Here is a 16,380-nt window from a genome sequence, read left to right as displayed (position 1 = left end):
TGGATGTGTGCACATGTGATCAATGTGTATTGGTTTTGAACCTGGGCAGATGTTGGTCTTGGGTTTTTTGTACAGCATACCCATGTTTCTATGAAGAAAACTGAATAGAGTCATGATTTGAGAATGCACCTACCACTGCCAATCAGATGGATCAGAATAATTGAAAAGTAGATTTGAAAGGAACTTCAACAGGACAACAGACTGCTCTAGGTCCATCCCAGTCTAAACCATCCCATACATGTCACTGTCTAAACTATTCTTAACCTGCATGAACAAGCCTTTTGTACAGCTCCCAGGCACAAAATTGCACGAACACTCTTATCTTGCCACAGGTAAAGTACAGCTCGTGAGGGTACTGTCAAATGTCTTGCCACAGTGCTGTTTGTCAAAATACACTCAAGATGGAAGAGGACCATATCCCCTATTGCAAAGGAAAGCAAATCCCCCCCTTCCAAGTCAGTGCCAATGACAGTGAGTTACATTCTTTCCAGACTCCAAGTACAATGATTGGTCTGACCCAAAGTGGAGAAACAAAAGCCAGGAACTTCTCTAACCAGGAACCTGTGGGGTTTTGAGTCCCAACATTGGCCCATGCCAGTCAATATCTTCAGTCTCAGCTACAGCCACTACACAGTGCCTCTGAGGAAAATGAAAAATACCACAAAACCTGAAATCTGTAAGAACAGAAGCAGAACTTCTTTCCAGGCCCCACGTGGCTGCCAGGAGAGTGTACTTTGCAGGTTTTTTTCAAAGTGTTTTTTGTGGCATCCATGAATTTTGTAATAAATGTAAAAAGAAAAGGTGATGAAATGTATACATATTTATTCAGAATAAGATCTAAATGCTTGAATTTTAGATAAATGAGTTAGTTTTCTGGGATAAGTTGATCTACTCTAAAATATAAATTTTGTCCATGATTTTAATTAGTACCTGATTCTGTTTGTGAAGATGACACTAAATCAGCAATTGTGGCATCTGAAAAAGGTAAGCTGTGGCATAAATCACTATAAGAACTGGTTCTGTCCAGATCCACTCTATTAAACTTGCAATTATGGAATCCTCTACTCTTCTGCAGGAAAGAGTCGTCTTCTGTTCATCCTTGGAGGGGGTTTTTTAGTTTTTTGGTTTTTCTGTTTTTAAAACAAAACAAAACAAAAAAAACCAAACACACACACAGCTGGCAGGGTCTCCAGCCTTCTTGAAGAACTTTTGCAAAGTTATTGGTCTTGAGGGGAAGGTACAATGTCTTTCAACAAGGCTCCGAGACTGCTTTTCTGACTTTCTGAGAAAGAAAGAGGTTTAATCTCTGCTCAAAAGAGGATTTACTCAGGAGAGAAGCAGGGAGAAGCAAAGCAGAACAGAAGCAGACCTCAACAACTTGTAGTTTCTGGATGAGGTAGTAATCACAACCTTATGCCAAGTCAGCCTAGGAGTTTCACTTCCCTCTGCAGAACTGTCACAATTCCAGCACAGTCCACCCAGGTTTCTTATGGGTCTAGGGCAGCAGCCAGTTTTGCTCAGCCCATTCAGCTCTTTCTTGGACTCTGCAACAGAGCTTTCTCCTCTCTCTTTCAATTCAAAAGGAGCTTTCTCCCCTGTATTCTCCTTTTCCTTCTAAGCAGGGAAGCAGGATGCCACAGAAACTCCAGTATTTTGCTGCTTTGTACTGTAAGCAGGCACTCCTTGTGCACATGTTTAGTACTGATATAATAAAAAGTTGCCAGAGCTTGCTTAGCTGAGATAAAAGTCAACAACCCACCTCCCCTGCCCCAGTAATTCTTCAGGCTACTGACACTGTGAGACCTTTCACCGTGTGGTGTTTTTTTTTTTTTTAGGCCTAAACCCACTCACTGGAGGAAACTCGGACTAAAAAATAGAAAAAGGAAAAACCATAGGCCTGGCAAATTCCATCCAGGAGAGGGCAGTGGTGCACATTACACTAGCTAGCAGATAAATATCAAACCTAAATATGAAACAATACAATAATTCTCTTAGGGACCTGTATTAATTAATGATGTTTATAAAATCAGTAACATTACTAATTCCTGAGTCATAGATACATAGATTCATAGATGAAGGGTCAGAAGGGACCTTGCATATCTTCTAGTCCAACCCCCTGCCCTGGGCAGGAGAGAAAACTGGGCTCAAATGACTCAGCTTGGTAAATCATCAAGCTGTTTCTTAAAGACCCCCAAGGTAGGAGCCAGTACTACTTCCCTTGGAAGTTGGTTCCAGATCCTAGCTGCCCTGACTGAAGTAGTGCCTTCTAGTGTCTGGTCTGAACCTATTCTCTAACAACTTATGGCCATTATTCCTTGTTACTCCAGGAGGCGCTCAGGGGAAACAAGGTCTCTCCCATTCCCTGCTGGTCCCTCCTAGTAAGTTTATAGATGGCCACTCTTGTGAAGGCAGAACAGGTTCAGGGCCCATAGCCTATCCTTGTACAGTCTGCCCTGCTGTCCCTAGATCATGCAAGTGGCCTTCCTTTGGACCCTCTCAATGCTGTCCACATCCCTCCTGAAGTGCAGTGACCAGAACTGGACACAGTACTCCAGCTGTGGTCTGACCAATGTCCCATAGAGGGGGAGGATCACCTCCTCGGCCCTGCTTGTGAAGCATCTGTAGATGCAGGACAAAGTATGGTTAGCCTTGCTGACCGCGTCCTCGCATTGGCAGCCCATGTTCATCTTGGAATCGATAATGATTCCAAGTGCTGCCACTGTGCTTTCGGGAAGAGAGTTCCCCAGCCTATAGGTATGCTGCTGGTTCTTACTTCCCAAATACAGCAGCCTGCACTTATCAGTATTGAATCCCATCCTATTCTCATTTGCCCACCCCTGTAACCTGTCCAGGTCCAGCTGTATCCTCTCCCTCCCTTCTAGCATGCCCACCTCACCCCATATCTTGGTGTCATCTGTGATTTTAAACAGGGTGCTTTTCACGCCCTTGTCCAAGTTGCTAATAAAGAAATTGAACAATGTGGGCCCAGGGACCGAGCCCTGGGGGACTCCACTGCTCACATACCTCCAGGTCGAATATGAACCATCCACTACCACTCTGGAGGTATGGCCCCTCAGCCAATTTGCTATCCATCTGACTGTGTAGGCATCAATGCCACAGTCACCTAGCTTTTTAATGAGAATGGGGTGGGAGAGTCTCAAAAGGCCCTCCTGAAGTCCAGAAAGACCACATCAACCACAACACCTGTGTCCAATGATTTTTTGACCTGATGGTAGAAGCCAGTCAGGTTGGTCTGACAGGACCTGCCCCTAATGAAGCCATGCTGGTTGCCTTTGAGCATCATCCCTGCTGCTGGCCTGTCACAGATGTGCTCCTTGATAATCTTCTCAAAGAGCTTCACCAGGACTGAAGAAAGACCAACAGGCCTATAGTTTCCTGGGTCCTCCCTTTTTTAAAGATGGGGACCACATTGGCCCTCTTCCCACTTGTCCGACACCTGGCCAGAGCACCACAAGTCCTCGTAAAGCCATGCTAGGGGCCCCACGATCACCCCTGTCAATTCTCTGAGCACCCTGGAGTGAAGAGCATCTGGACCTGCTGACTTGAACATGTCCAGCCCCTCCAGAAGTTCTCTAACCAAGTCCTCCCTGATCCTAGGCTTGACAGAGTTTCTCCCAAGTCCATCCTGAATCTCAGTAGGGGAGTCCTGGTCCCTGCACAAAAAAAAAAAAAAAAAATGGAGGCAAAGAAATAGTTAAAAAGGTCTGCTTTTTCCTCTGGTGCAACCAGCAGATTGCCTAATGTATTCTGCAGGGGCTCCACATTATCCAGTGTCTTCTTCATACTCAGTTTTTTAAAAAAGGACTTTTTGTTTTCCTTGATGCTAGCCCTAGTTCCATATCTGCCTTAGCTTTCCTAACAGCCCCCCTACAGACCCAAGGTATACTCCTCTTTGGTGATAGCCCCTCCCTTCCACTGGGTGTATACCTCTTGTTTGGCAATCAAGCATTCCTAAATGCCCTTGGGGAGCCAAGGGGGTTTTTGAGCACTCTTGCTCCCTTTGATTCTTGATCATCAGCCCTTGGGCTCCAAGTATCATCTCCTTAAGGAACGTCCACTTGTCTCGGGCACCCAGTTCCCTTACTCTCCAGGACCCCAGTGCATCTCCTCAACTCATTGAAGTTGGCCCTCTTGAAGTCAAGGGCTACTGCCTTGACTTGGGTCCTTAACAGTCTGCTCTGGATGGTGAATTCCAGCAGGAAATTATCACTGTTGCCCAGGTGGTCAAGAATCTGGAGTCCCCTGTGGCCAGGACCAGGTCCAGCAGGGCATTTCCCCTGGTGGGACTGTGCACCTCGTGGGTTAAATGGAGGTCCTGTATCTCAGCAAGGAACCTATGCGAGTGGTCAGACCTGACTGACTGCTCCTCCCAGCAGATGTAGTTGTTGTGGGTGATCTAAATTACCTGGACATCTCTTGCCTTAAGTGCCTCCACAAGCTAACCTGAGAATTTGTGGTCCAGCTCTTCCCTAGGTCGTGAGGTCTGTAGTAGACGCCTACTGTTAAATCCCTCTCCCCATGACCCCCCTGTATTCTGACCCAGAGCACTTCAGCCTGCCCCTCCTCTGACCCCATCTTGCTAGTTGAGGATGTGTATTGCTCTTTAATGTAGAGCACCACACCCCCGCCTTTCCTCCCCGCTCTATCCTGCCTGTATAGTCTATAGCCCCTAATGTTAACTGCCCAGTTGCGGGATGAATCCCACCAGGTTTGTGAGCCCTACTATGTCAGGGTTTGAACTAGCTATCCAGAGGGCGAGTTCCGCCTGCTAATTCCCCATACTATGAGCATTGGTGTAGAGGCATTTAAGGCCTTGAATTGGTGCGTGTGCCACCCCGATTCCCAGAACTATCCAGACCCTGTCACTTACCGGGTACTCCTTGTGTACATCACATGTTTTGGCTGGGAGGTGTCCTCAAGTCTTCCTGTGGCCCCATCCCCTGGCAAAGCTAGTTTAAAACACACCGCACAAGATCAGCCAACCTGGAAGAGAAGACATGCTTGCCTTTAGGGGAGAGGTGTAATCCAGCCCACCCAAGCAAGCCCCCTGCGCAAAAGTATGGGTCATTATCCAGGAACCCAGGGCCTGCCTGGTGGCACCAACTTTGTAACCATCGGTTGACCTCACCAATGCAGGCCTCATGTTGCTATCCATGTCTACTCACTGGGAGAATAGAGGAGAATACCACTTGTGCCCCAGTCTCCTTGAGCTTGGCCCCCAGGGCCTCAAAGTCCTTCATGATGCAGTCTGGGTTTCCTCTGGCCATGTCATTTGTTCCCACATGGATAAGAACCATGGGGTACTGGTAGGCTGGGTTCCTCTGTGATATCATGAATCCTAGCCCCGGCATGTAGCAGACCTCTTGTGCCATGAGGTCGAGTAGACAGATGGGACCCTCTGTTCCCCTTAGGATGGAATCCCCGATGATGAGGACACTAGGGACTGTTTCATTTTATTTGAAGCCTTTTTAGCAGCTCCTGTAACCACTGTAAGTAAATGGAAAGTAGAAAACAAATTTATCTATATTGAAAGCACACCGCTTAACTGCTATATACTGTATATTATAATGCTATACAACTGAAATGGGTACTTCTCATTCTTTTCTTTCTTTGAAGATGCATATTCTTACTATTTGTACCTCCCTGCTTGTTTCACTTTGAAGTTTTCCAGATGCCTAGTATTCTATTCAGGCCCGGTCCTTCAAGTGTTTGAGTTTACTACTGCAAAAATGAACAAGGACAGTTTATGGCCAGTGATTTCTTTCAAGCTGTGATACTTTTTTAAAGTCAGTAGCACTCTGTGAATCACCAATGATACCTTTGTTATTCTTGTATGCATGTCATTGCTTCTTATCAGTGCAGCAGTAATGCATTACTTTTCACAGTGCTGGTCTCCATCCTCTTCTGCTCAGTCCACATTGCAAAATAAGCAAGGACTTTCTTGGCCAGATCCCAAATAGATGGGTGGAGAGTATGCCTGGAGGAAGATCCTGATATGGAAAAAAGAGGCTTTGATATAAGAAGGGTTGAAAAACACTATCACACGTAATTAAGAACGGTATGTCCCCAATTGTGCAGTTGTTCCACAAAGATGTTTTAGTTTGCTCTCTTATGACTATGGACTATCTCTCTGTGAATAAGGTAGAATCAAGCTGAACCATCAGGCTTAATATATTTATTATACAAAACACAGAATGAACAACATATGCACAGAAGGCTAGATCCAATAAAGGATTGAGGTAGTAAATTGGGACTTAAGTAGGACTTGGGCAATCAAGCCCAAAACTGTGATCCAAAATGTCCTTGTTATCTTAAGCTTGGGGCATCTCCCTCCTGGCTTGGCTTTCAGGTTTCCCAGACACTTAGAGGTCTGGGCATGCCCTAAATTAGATGCTGCTGAATAGGGTATGTTCTAGCAGAAAGCCCCCCATTGTAAGTTTCCCTTTTGGACACCAATATAACAGAGCCCCTTTCCTGCAAACTCTGCCTCCACCCCCTCCCCCCGGCTTTGTGCATTTTTTTCCTTCCAAGTATTGGCACAGACCTAGCATACTCATTGCATGGATGTGACAAGGCTCAGAGCAAGCCAGAAAGCTGAAGTGTAGCAGAAACCTAGAAATTATAGCCACATATCAATTAAGTTCAGTGTCACTAAAGAAAACAAAAAGAACTAAAATATCCACTTCATAGACTCTAAATAGATCCTGGTGCTAACCTAACTCACTTACTGTCCCCAGTAACTTTCAATCCTCATTACCTCTGTGGCAGGATGCAACCTAGGGGTGCCATGAACTCCCCTAGCACCCCCTACCTACCATGCCAAATCAGGTTTAATGCACCCTCACTATCTTGCCCACCACATTTTGATGGTAATTTGTTAAAGGGAGGCTGCCTTTCTAACCCTCCTTGGCACAGTGCCTTGATATATCTTGGCTCTGTCTAGTTGCCCGGTGCACTCTAACCTCTGGAACTGCATGCGAGTCCCACGGTCACCCGTGCCCTCACAGGTCCCCAGACTCATCTCCATGCCTGCCTGTGCCCTTGTGGGCACCTCCTGGCTTCTCCTGTGGCTCTTGTAGCCCTCACTGGGGCCTTGCCTCGCGATTCCGCACCCTCCCTGGGGCTTCTCGCCAGTGCCCACTCTGGTGCTCCTCACAATTGGGGCTCAGGTGGCCGTAGCCATGCCTGGCCCCCCAATGCACTGTGCCCTCTCAGGGCTGGGGTCAGTGCACCCCCTCCTCGGGTCTACAAACCCCACCGAGGCTCAGGTGGCCGTAGCCATGCCCAGCCCCAGCCCCACCTTCTTGGGTCATCCGCCCGCACTGGGGCTCCTCACCTGTGTGTTCACCCATGTTGCCAGCACAAGGTGCCCAAGGAAGGCAACAATTGGGTTCGTTGCCCGGTGCGCATCGCGCCAAATAAACACACTGGGGGGGAGAAGTAGGCAGAGTTTATTTGAGCTCAAGTAAAAGGCACAGGGAGACTATTGTCTCAAATCCTGCACACCTAGCCCTGCAACAGTATATATTTATAGCCTGGTCATTTTCTGCAGTAGTTTTCCACTAGCTGGCCCCCCCTCCCCTTTCCCTCCTCCCTTCTCTCTGAGCAGTACCCTTGCATTCCACAAATAAGAGTTTTTAGGGAGTTTCAGCTTGCTTGCTACTCATCCTGTTTTCTAGTATTACAGGAGATTACAAAAGTCAAAGAAAGGGTTACAAAGGTTGGGGGAGGGGGGGGCCTGGCTCACTTGGGCCTAGAGCAGAGGAGCTTCATAGACACTTGTGGTCTTCCATCCCTCTGAGTTACCTAGGGTTATGCCCAGTGACACCAACACCCACACTGGGGCTTTCCCCCACACGACACTACCCCACTGGGGCTGGGGTCTATACACCCCCAAAAATGCAGCATCCTCTCTGGCACCAGGAACCCCCCACACTACTGGGGAGCTCCCATGAGGCCTCCTCCAGCCTACAGCCTCACCCAGTCCTCCAGTGTAATAACAAACAACAAACAAACAGAATAACATGAGCCAACCAGCTATAACTCAGAGAAAGCCCCCTTGCTAAAATGCGACTATATCATCCAGTAGCTTATCCTCCAAAATCCCTACCAGGGTTTCCTCCACCCAGTCGTCACACCGCAACTGCTCAGGCCATCCAGCTTCCCTGCACTGCTTGCTCCAACAGAGTTCCACCTCCCTTGGCTACCAGAAGGGAACCAGCTCTGGTCTCAGCCTAGGCTGTTTATATAAGCCAGGCCCTGCCCCCTTCTGGTCAGCTGACCCAACTGCGGTTGCCCCGGCAACCAGCACCTGTCCTTTCTAGGAGCAGGGCACTTCAGTGTCCTGTGACAACCTCATATTGCATTTTTATATATTTCTCACAGTGAATTTTTGTATTTCATTTGTCTCATCTTTACCATGGCATTTTGTATTTTTCATTTTATGCTTTTAAACCCTTAAGGAATGTACTCCCTGTAGAATGAAGTTACACCCTGGACCATTGTTAAAAACTGCATTGGAATTGTAATTATAAAGTGATAAAATCTGCTATATTGGGCTGGTCCCCCTTGAGTAAATGTGAGTGTATGGTGATCACTAGGTAATTAAATGACAATAGCCTAGCCAAAGGCCTGGCAACTTACCATTACAAAACTCTACAAGCATTTTAGGCTAATCAAGCCAAGGAACTGATTCCTGGGACTGAGCACTCATCCTATTGACTCTTCCTGCAACTCTTAACAATACCATTGTTAAGTAATCAAAAGCACAAACTGACTCCTGCAACTACACTACTGGATAAGCAAGACCCCTGTGACTAACAGTTGTCAGGCATTACTCAAGACCCACATGAGGCAGTGACCTCCAGATTGGGCTGCCAAGATGATACTGGGGGATCAGACAAGTCTGCCAGAAAGAAATAAAAGGCAGTGAAGTGTGACCCTTAGTGGCACCCTTCTGGAGAAGACATCATCTTGAAGGAAGCTGACCATTGACAGCAGACTCCAGGGCCTGGGATAGGTAGATATACTGACACCAGTGCTCTCACAATCAATACAGCAGCTCCTATACAGAAGGGACCCAAGCAGATTATCAGGTCCGATCCCCTGCCATGGGCAGGAAAGAATGATGGGGTCAAATTATCCTGGCTAGGTGTCTATCTAGCCTCCTTTTGAAGACCCCAGGGTAAGAGCAAGCACCAGTTCCATTGGAAGTTGGTTCCAGATCCTAGCCGCCCTGACTGTGAAGTAGCGCCTCCTGATATCTAGTCTGAATCTACTCTACATCAATTTATGGCCATTATTCCTTGTTACTCCTGGTAGTACTCGGGGGAACAGGGACTCTTGTATTGCCTGCTGGTCCCCCTTGGTCAATTTATAGATGGCCACCAGATCCCCTCTCAGCCTTCTCTTGTGGAGACTGAACAGGTTCAGGTTCCATGGCCTCTCCTCGTAAGGCCTGCCCTGCTGTCCCCAGATCATGCGAGTGGCCCTCCTTTGGACCCTCTGGTCCAAATCCCTGCTGAAGTGCGGCACCTGGAACTGGATGCAGTACTCCAACTGCGTCATTACCACTGTCATATAGAGGGGGAGGATCACCTCCTTGGACCGCTCGTGATGCGTGACAAGGTGTGGTTAGCCTTCCTGACTGTGTCCTCACATTGTCGGTGCATGTTCATCTTGGCATCCCCATGTTGGGATGACTCCAAGATCTTTTTCTGCCATGTGCTGACGAGAAAGGAGTTCCCCAGGCTGTAGGTATGCTGCTGGTTCTTCCTCCCCAGGTGCATCACCTTGCACTTGTCAGTGTTGAAACCCATCCTGTTCTCATCTGCCCACCTCTGTAACCTGTCCAGATCTAATAGCAGCCTGTCCCTCTCTTCTAGCATGCCCACTTCTCCCCACATCTTAGTGTCATCTGCGAATTTGAATAAGGTGCTTTTCACTCCCTCATACAAGTTGCTGATGAAGATGCTGAACAGTGCGGACCCGAGGACCGAGCCCTGGGGAACCCACTGCCCACATCCCTCCAGGTCGAAAATGACCCATCCATCATCACTCTCTTGGTGCAGTCCTCCAGCCAATTGGCGACCCATCTGACCATGTAGGCATCGACACCACAGTCATCTAATTTTTTAATGAGAATGGGGTGAGAGACAGTGTTGAAGGCCTTCCAAAAGTCCAAAAAGACTATGTCCACTGCTATCCCTGCAACTAAGGATTTTGTGACCTGGTCACAGAAGGCCACCAGGTTGGTCTGACAGGACCTGCCTCTAATGAACCCATGTCGGTTGCCCCTAAGCATAATCTTCCCTGCTGGTCCCCTGTAGATATGCACCTGGATAATTTTCTCAAAGAGTTTCCCCAAGACTGAGGTAAGACTAACTGGCCTATAGTTTCCTGGGTCCTCCTTCCTTCCTTTTTTGAAAATGGGGACCACATTGGCCCTTTTCCAGTCCCCTGGCACATCACCAGAGCATCATGAGTGCTTGTAAAGCTGTGCCAGGGGTCCCACAATGACCTCTGCCAATTTCTTCAGCGCTCTGGGGTGGAGATCATCAGGACCTGCTGATTTGAACACGTCTAGTCCCACCAGAAGCTCCCTGACTAGGTCCTCACTGACCTTGGGCCTGGCTGTGCCTCCCCTGGGACCATCGGGGATCCTGGTAGGGGAGAAGACCTGGTCCCTGCTCAGAAAAATGGAGGCAAAGAAATTGTTAAAGAGATTAGCTTTGTCATCTGGTGTGATCACCAGATTTCTTGCGTGTCCTGCAGAGGCCCCATTTTACTCTGTACCCTCTTTTTACCCCCTATGTATTTAAAAAAGGACTTCTTGTTATCCTTGATCTGGGTTGCTAGTCCCAGTTCCATCTCTGCCTTAGCCTTCCTAACAGCCCCCCTACAATCTCAAGCCAAGGAGGTATAATCCTCCATGGTGATGGCCCCTCCCTTCCATTGGGTGTATGCCTCCCTTTTAGCTAGAAGATATTCCCAGGTGCTTTTGGTGAGCCATGAGGGCTTTTGCGCCCTCCTGCTCCCTTTGATCCGTGTTGGGATTACCGCCCTTTGGGCTTGGAGGATCGTCTTCTTAAGGAGCAACCACTCTTCTTGGACACCTGGCTCCCCTCCCCTGTGGGACCTCAGTGCCTCCCCGACTAGTTTCCTTACCTCATTGATATCTGCCCTCCTGAAGTCCAGGGCTGCTGCCTTCCTGCTGGCCTTTGACACCCTGCGCTGGATCATGAATTCTAGTGGGCGATGATCGCTATCGCCCAGGTAGCTGAGCACCTGCAGTCCCCTCACCAGGTCGTTGCCTGTGGCCAGGACCAGGTCCAGCAAGGCATTTCCTCTGGTGGGACTGTGCACCTCCTGGGTTAGATGGAGGTCCTGTAACTCAGCTAGAAACCTACGTGAGCAGTCAGACCTGGCTGACTGCTCTTCCCAGCAGATGTCCAGATAGTTTAGGTCATCCATGATGACCACGTCTCTTGTCTTACCTGCCTACACAATCTGACCTGAGAATTCCCCGTCCAGCTCTTCACCCTGGTTGGGTGGCTTGTAGTAAACCCCCACTGTTAAGTCCCTTTCCCCCCAACCCCCTTGTTTTTGGACCCAGAGTACTTCATTCTGCCCCTCGTCCGACCCAGTGTTGTTTGTTGAGGATGTGTACTACCCTTTGATGTAGAGTGCCATACCCCTACTTTTCCTCCCTGTTCTATCCCTCCTGTACAGCCTATAGCCCTTGATGTTCACTGTCCAGTTGTGCACTGGATCCCACCAAGTTTCAGTGAGCCCCACTATGTCTGGGTTTGTGTTAGGTAGCAGGAGGGCAAGTTCCTCCTGCTTGTTCCCCATACTGCAAGCATTGGTGTAGAGGCATTTAAGGCCTCTTGAAGGTGCATGTACTGCTCCCCTAATCCCAGGACTATCTGGGTCCCTGTCTCTTACCTGGATATTTCTTGTGCTTGTTGCCTGTCTTGGCTGAGCTGTTCTTGTGGGTGACTCTTCATCCTGTGTTCTGTGGCTCCCTCCATCCTCATTCTCCCCCTCCCCTAATGAGCCTAGTTTAAAGCCCACCAGAGAAATCAGCCAACCTGTAAGAGAACACACACTTCCCTTTGGGCCAGAGGTGAAGCCCATTCCACCCAAGCATGTCTCTTGTCCTGAAGTATGGGTCACGGTCCAAAAAGCTGAAGCCCACCTTGAGACACCATTTCTGAAGCTGCAAGTTGACTTCTCTGATGCAGGTCTCATGGCGTTGTCCATGTCCGTTCACTGGAAGGACAGATGAGAAGACCACCTGTGCCCCTTTCTCCTTCAGCTTGCCCCCTAGAGCTTGGTAGTCCTTCATCAGGTGATCTGGGCTGCCCCTGGCCGCATCGTTAGTGCCCATATGGATTAGGACCATGGGGTAGTAATCAGTGGGCTGGATAATGGCCAGGATCATCTCTGTCACATCCTGAATCCTCGCTCCGGGCAGACAGAAGACCTCGTGTGCCAAGGAATCCTAGTGACAGATGGGACCCTCTGTACCTCTCAGGATGGAATTGCCTATGATGAGCACTCGGTGTCTCTTCTTCCAGGTCAACTCGCCTACTTCAGCCTGTTCTGTGCATGGAGTAGCCTCCTCTCCAGAGGTTTCCTCCTCTCCTTCCTCTTCCTCCAATGTCTCCAGGGCCTCATATCTGTTTCCCAGCTAGACTGGGGGAACTTGTACTGCACTGCCATGAGCAGCCCTGGCTCTGGAGGGAAACTTCTGCCATTGTGCTGTGGAGGGCACCTCCTGGGGTGCTTCTCCCTTTGGTACATGGCCCTGCAGGAAAAGGAAATACCCGTCAATTTCATCCTCTGCTTCTCTGATCCCCCTCAGCCTGCTAACATCCTCCTGAAGCTCCCTCACCTGTCCCTCCAAAACCCTAACAAGGACACCTGCAGGACATTATACTACATGGGTTTAAATGACATGGGTTTGAATGAATGAGTGTATGTGTGCTATGGTGACCAGCACCCGTCATTACTCAAAGTTTGCATTTATTGGTAACTTCACGTCCCATACAATAAATTAGAATTCATTATGATCCTGTGAGTTGGTCCTTTGTAGGCAACAATGTCACATGTCTATCTCCTCGCTATGCCTGTGCCAAAACAACACGTGCTTCTGCTTAAGCACTCTTCTTCTTAGAGTACAACTAACACCCAATGGCAGGATAGGACCCCTCACAAACATAAGTACAAAGAGCGGGCGGGCTAGGGGGGACTGTCCTCCCAAGCTAGGGAGCACCCTCAGGGTTAACCATTGGGGAGCAGGCTCCGGAGGCACCAGATCCCCCTGGGGGGGAAGCATAGGGGGTGGGACTGCCGGCAGGCACTTCTGGGCAAACCAGAGCACCTGATTGGCTGTTGGGGCAGCAGTGGGAAATTCAAACTTCAGTCTTTAAAAGCTGCGGTTTGACGTAGCCCCCGGCACTTGGGAGCAGGAGCAGGGAGGAGAAGAGGGATCCAGGCACACGTGTGTCCTGTATGCACATGTGCCCCCTTACCTAACCCAAGGCGGAGGAGGGCACAGAAGCAGCAGAGCCAGCAGTGGGGGCAGCATCAGCTGATCCCCCTAAGGTAAGTGAGCAGAGGGACCGGACACAGCTGAGCCAGATCCGGGGGGGAAGCCTCCCCTATCCCTCTTAGCTGAGCCAGTAGGGAGTCACGCTCCTGAGACATGCCGCGCGAACACAGTGTGCTGGAGTTTGCATTGGCATTTGCGCCGGTGGGCGAGCAGGAAGGGTCAGGAGGGAGACTCCTGCTAGGGTAGGGCGAAGGCACTGCACTAAGCTATAAATAAACAGCAACTCCTACGATGGTGTCAACATGGAGTGCTGCCAGGGCCCCTGCCCGGGGGACGCGGCCTACCCAGGGCTTGTCTGAGGCCTCCACCCAGACAGAACCCATGGTGGGGGTGGCGTCCCCCCAACCCCTGGCCTGCGGGGGTTGTCCAGCAAGGCCGGGGGGGGTAGGGATTGGAGACCTCCACACCTGTCCTGCAGGCACCCGCCTTAGGGAGAACAGGTGCGAGGCCCTGGCAACACTAGAGGAGAGGGAAGGAGAGGAGGCAACTGGAGAGGAGGCAACTCCACACTCTCCACGCTCTGAACAGGCCAAAGGAGCTAAGCAGTCCCAGAGGAGAAAGTGTCGAGTGATCATCATAGGCAACTCCATCCTGAGAGGTACAGAGGGTCCCATCTGTTGCCAGGACCCCTCAACACATGAGGTCTACTGCCCGGAGCAAAGATTCAGGATGTGATGGGGACGATCCAGGCTGTGATCCAGCCTACCAATTACTACCCCATGGTCCTAATCCATGTGGGTACTAATGATGTGGCCAGGAGAAGCCCTGATCACCTGATGGCAGACTACTACACTCTGGGGGCGTGCTGAAGGAGATAGGTGCCCAGGTGGTTTTCTCTTCTGTCCTACCAGTGAACGGACGTGGAAGATGGCATGAGACGTGCATCACAGAGACCAGCTGGCGGCTTCTGGAATGGTGTCTTGAGGCGGGCTTTGGCTACCTCGACAATCACCTGCACATCACGACAAGAGACATGTTTGGATGGGATGGGCTCCACCTTTCCCCTAAAGGTAAGCGTGTGTTTTCTTCTAGGTTGGCGGATCTCCTCCAGCGGGCTTTAAACTAGGCTCATCGGGGGAAGGGGAAGACGAGCGTGGAGGAAGCCTTGGACTGCTAAACCAAGTAGCACACACAAGTACAGCCCAGCCTAGACCGACAAGCGGAATATATACACAGGTAAGCAACAGGGGCCAGGGCAATGCTAAGATTAGGGGGCCAGTGCACACATCCTCAGGAGGCCTCAAATGCCTGTACACAAACGTTTCTAGTATGGGAAACAAGCAGGAGGAATGTACTCTCCTGCTAGCTGACACCAACGCAGACATAGTGGGGCTCACTGAAACATGGTGGGACCCAAGACATGACTGGGCAGTGAATATCAAGGGCTATAAGCTGTACAGGAGGGACAGGACAGGTAGAAAAGGTGGTGGTGTGGCACTCTACATTAAGGAGGAATACACATCCTCATAAAATAGCACAGAGTCAGAGGAGGGGCACTCTGAAGTGCTCTGGGTTAGAATACAGGGCAGTCAAGGGGAAAGAGACTTAATGGTGGAGGTCTACTACAGACCACCCAACCAAGGGAAAGAGCTAAACCAGGAATTCTTAAGTCAGCTCATGGAGGTAGTTGGGTCAAAGGACGTGGTCATTATGGGTGACCTGAACTTTCCAGACATCTGCTGGGAAGAGCAGTCAGCCAGGTCTGACCGCTCAAGTAGGTTCCTAGCCAAAATGCAGGACCTCCATCTAAACAAGGAGGTGCACAGCCCCACCAAGGGAGACGCCTTGTTGGACCTGGTGCTGGCTATGGGTGACGACCTGGTGAGGGGGCTGCAGGTGCTCGACCACCTGGGTGACAGTGATCATCGCCTGCTGGAATTCACCATCCAGCACAAGGTGGCAAAGGCCTGCAGCAAGTAAGCAGCCCTAGACTTCAGGAGGGCAGACTTCAATGAGCTAAGGAGAATAGTCGGGGAGGCACTGAGGTCCCAGAGGGGAGGGGAGTCGGGTGTCCAAGAAGAGTGGTCGTTTCATAGGAAGACAATCCTCCAAGCCCAAAGGGAGGTAATCCCAACACGGATCAAAGGGAGCAGGAGGGCGCAAAAGCCGACTCACCAAAAGCATCTGAGAATGTCTTCTAGCTAAAAGGGAGGCGAACACCCAATGGAAGGGAGGGGCCATCACCAGGGAGAACTATACCTCGGTTGCTCAGGGCTGCGGGGGGCGGTCAGGAAGGCCAAGGCAGAGATGGAACTGGGACTAGCTTCACGGATCAAGGACAACAGAAAGTCCTTTTTTAAATACATAGGGGGCAAAAAGAAGGTACCGGGTAATGTGGGGTCTCAGCAAGACACGCTGGGAAATTTGGTCGTCACACCAGATGACAAAGCTAACCTATTTAATGACTTCTTTAAATGGATCTGGTCCCTGCTCCATTTTCCTGAGCAGGGACCAGATCAGCCCCCCACCGGGCCTGCCTCAGGCCCCAGGGGAGGCACACCTAGGCCAAGAGTCAATGAGGATCTAGTTAGGGAACTTCTGGAGGGACTGGATGTATTTAAATCAGCTGGTCCAGATGATCTCCACCCCAGAGTGCTTAGGGAATTAGCTGAGGTCATTGCAGGACCCCTGGCATGGCTTTACGAGCACTTGTGGTGCTCTGGTATAGTGCCAGAGGACTGGAAGAGGGCCAGTGTGGTTCCCATCTTCAAAAAGGGGAGGAAGGAAACTATAGGCCAGTT

This window comes from Crocodylus porosus, unplaced genomic scaffold, assembly GCF_001723895.1.
Source record: "Crocodylus porosus isolate Cpor-Errol unplaced genomic scaffold, CroPor_comp1, whole genome shotgun sequence".
NCBI lineage: Eukaryota > Metazoa > Chordata > Crocodylia > Crocodylidae > Crocodylus > Crocodylus porosus.
This window is presented reverse-complemented; position numbering follows the sequence as displayed.